This window comes from Myotis myotis, unplaced genomic scaffold, assembly GCF_014108235.1.
Source record: "Myotis myotis isolate mMyoMyo1 unplaced genomic scaffold, mMyoMyo1.p scaffold_m19_p_7, whole genome shotgun sequence".
NCBI classification, from domain to species: Eukaryota; Metazoa; Chordata; class Mammalia; order Chiroptera; family Vespertilionidae; genus Myotis; species Myotis myotis.
Genome location: NW_023416379.1, coordinates 33,468,277 through 33,472,158, shown reverse-complemented (window position 1 = coordinate 33,472,158; position 3,882 = coordinate 33,468,277). Strand labels below are relative to the sequence as shown.

At 30.8% G+C, this 3,882-nt stretch overlaps 1 long non-coding RNA gene across 1 annotated transcript; it reads right to left on the bottom strand.

Annotated features, from left to right (window-relative positions):
* Positions 1-211: 211 nt before the first annotated feature.
* Positions 212-3,469, bottom strand: LOC118660277. The gene is made up of 4 exons (XR_004968859.1): positions 3,375-3,469; positions 3,151-3,277; positions 2,172-2,233; positions 212-304 (listed from the first exon to the last, which is right to left on the bottom strand). It is a non-coding gene; the product is annotated as an uncharacterized LOC118660277 (long non-coding RNA).
* Between the last annotated feature and the right edge of the window lie 413 nt (positions 3,470-3,882).

Genomic DNA, 3,882 nt, shown 5'->3' with positions numbered 1-3,882 from the left:
TATCAACTCAAGACTTTGAGGACAGCTGGCAGTTTCAGTACAAAATAACACACAAACAAACAAACAAAAAACAGCATAGTCTAACTGACTTCTTTCTTTTTTTTTTAACCAATTGAGATGAATTCATCAGTCTGTCAGAATATGCATTTTTAAAACAAATACCAGTATTTGCATAAAGTTAAGGAAGTAGTTTATTACCTGAGAGTGTTTGCCCACAAGCACCTTTACATTTTAAATATCTCCACTTCCATCCTCTTCTCCTTCAACCACACCTAGTTCTTCATTTCTAAACATATGCCTAAATCTTTGAGAAAATAGAGGCTGCCTTTGGTCATAGGTTCTGTTATTTTAACCTGTTCTTTAACTGCATATCCTATTAATTCCAAGACTGGGTGACTTTACTCTGCCTCCAACCCTTGACTAATTTCTTCACCAATTTTGTGCCTGGTCCTTCAATCTTTGCATGATTGGTGGCTAGAGACATTGACATCTAATCAAACTTTACCTGCGGTATTTAAATTAGAGCTAGAACAAGAATTGTAGTTTTTTATCAACATTTGATCAAATTAATATTTTTCTTTACAATTATAATACTAAAATTATGAGAACATTATGTATGCAACATGAAGAAAATATATGATAGCTTCAAAGAGGACGTTTCAAAGTCAAGCTACATCTTTAATTCTCCTTTCTTAAACCAACCTCTTTCATAAAATTACGGAAATGTTTCAATTTCCTATTAAAATCACTGATTTAGACTATTGCTACTGTCATTGCTACTGGTTTAGACTATTGCTACTGTCATTGCTACTGTCAAAGCTTATTAGATACATGGGATGTTTTATATGCACATGTAATCAGAACTCAGAAATATCTCACTAGTGAAGCAATATAAACATGGATATAAAATGAATTAATTTATTGACATTTTATGTGTTAAGCCAACAAATTAATTTCATGGAGCTAATAATATTTATGATTTACCCCAGAGTTTTGCACAAACACAAATTCATTACTTTTTTATCTTTAAAATATATATTAATTTAAAATAACTGAATTTACTTATATTGATGAAGCATAAATTTGAATTAACAGTATACATTTGAATACTGTTAATTTCTTGACATAAACTTTATTAATTATTTTTAAATCCAGAGGACAAAAATATCTTAGCATTAAACTTCACAATGATGTTGCAGTAAATTTAAATTTATATAATTATAAATTATGTTTATGGAAAAATATAATCAAATAGAATTTATAACATTTTTTCTAATACTATAATACTCTACAATAAAAAAAGACTTAATTGGGTGTCTAAAAATGTATGAATGTTATCCAAAGTGAGGAACACAATAGTCAACTGTCCAAATAAAAATTAATCAGAAATATAATTTACACACTTGATTTTACAAACTTAAATAAAAATGTTTCTTCTAATATATAGGTTTACATTCTCAGAAATTTTATATGAACAACAGTGATAACCAGCCAACAGCCATGTTAATTACATCATATTGGGTTAGTATCATGTTCTCAAGCAAGAGTGATGTTAAAAAACCAAATAATCTGAAGTCAGATCTTCAAAGACAAGCAATTATGGAGCTATTAAAATTATAGAGAATGTGCAATGTCTATATGAAATTGAAGTGGGTGTCTCTTTCCAAATGTCTGTTAATGCTAATAAGCAAAGAAGCAGAGAGTACCGGAGTTCCAATAATCAGGGGTGGTCAATGGTGGGTCAAAAAACTAAGTGATGGAGGCAAATTGTATACCCTTAGTAATAAGTAGAAGATTATTATGTATGATTTTATCTTAATTGGTTTTGAGAATTAATTGGGTGGTAACAAAAGCTGGCATACATAAAGCTTTTCATTTGAATAGAACAATTAAAAACCCAAAAGGCTTGGAGTTGATGATAACCACTCTACTGAATTAACTCCTAGCTATAGAGTCAAGAGATTTATTGTTTACCTGAAAATTTAGTTAATGTTAATGACTAATGTCTATTACCTAGCTAGGTTCATTTCTACTTTTCAAAGCATATTTCCTTGGTAAAGGTCAAGTTAATATACAACCGACATAATAGTGACTTCCATGAGTACATTTTCCTCATTTACATCAAATTTGTAAAATATATAATGAAAGTAACAGGATATAGCATTTATTACCTTATACTCCAAGAACTTGACTTTCTTTTTTTGGGGTGGGACCCTCTGTAATATATGCCATGCTAAGAATAATAAGAAACAAGAACTATCACTTCTAAATTTACTTGTCTTATTAAGGTTGAAATTATTTTTCCAAAGTTTAATTTTTGAAAATTTCAAATTATCTTTTAATGTAGTAGTTAAAACAGAAATGTGAATTCTAGCCTTCATATTTGTGATAGATAAAATATTTGGGGATGATCAAATTTGTCAGCAATGGAGGCATAGCAGTCATTCTCAGTCATGTTAACATTAACCACTAATCATTTATTTCAAGAGTCCTAAAGGATAAGGAAATATTTATGGCTGTAGAATAATATTCAGTCACAACTGACATACATATATTTTCAGTACTGATGCCATAATATGTGTTTCTATAGTTATGCTTAATTGATTAATATTCAACAGAAACCATTAACGCCTTTCTCAGCTCTTACCAATTAAATTCTTATCAGATATTACAAACTCACTTTGCCACATTTTATATTTTAAGTAGTTAAAAGAAGTGGCATTGTTTTTTGTATGTCACCAGATTGTTAAGCAGCTTACTTAGAAAAAAGCATCAAATGTTTTGGGTACTTACTTAAATGCAAGGATTAATCGCGACTTTATTTTGTTTTAATATACACTAAAGATTCTATTTCCTATCAAGATATGGAATAAAAAACCCGATATTTTAAACTGAAAATATTTGCTTTAAATTGGGTGTATGTCATCATCCCCCTTTAAAATAAGTTTGCAAAAATTTGTTTTACATATGATTAATCTTTCTTAATTATATTTGTAATGAATTAGTTATTCAGGTAAGTAAATTTTATTTTACACTCACCCTAACAAAATATTGGGATATAATGGAAATTTAGAGTCTACCTAAGCAGATGGAAATAATAAATAAAGCAAGAGAATGAGAGAACTGAATGAAACAGCAGGGATATATTACCTCAACAAGAAATGCTGAGTTTTGTCTTTTGAAACCTGTTCCAAATTGGTGAGCTTATTCATTCACCAGGAGTGTTTGTTTCCACATTTTCATAGCTGTTCAGCAGTCTTTGACAAGTTCTTTGTGGCTAAGAAAATTTAAAACTGCTTTAAAATTCTTTGAGCAACTTACAGATAGCATCAAAATATACCGCTATAGGATCAAGAAATGTTGAAGAAATATACCTTTAAAGTTGTGCCAAGAACCCTAGTGAGCATCTTCCCTCCTTGATGACAAAGCAGACTTCTATGCTGCCTGCCTTTGGGCTAGGCAATTCCACAGATATTTCTCATACAACTGCTTACTACAAAAGTTTTAGACCAGAAAAGTCTGACTTTTCTCACCCTGGGGAAGTAACATGGTGTAAGCAGAAAAAATAGTTGCAGAAACAGAACTTTCTCTGCCATTAACCAACAAATCAGGGAAACTCTTCAGCATTTGGTCTTTATATCCAGAAAATAATGAAAGTACATTGTGGGGTCTATGGCATCCCATTCAGCACTCAGAATATGAGTCTGCTACCTTTCCAGTCAATTAAATGTCCAGTTTTTATAAGGTGTGTGACCTAAATGTAGCTCTATCACACCACAGAGCCTTGCTCTAAGCTGCATAGTCTGTTAAAAGAACAAGTTGTGGGATGGCTGAGAAGTATGAAAGGAAGGTTTATATCCTGTTGCCTCTTGACTTCTTGGA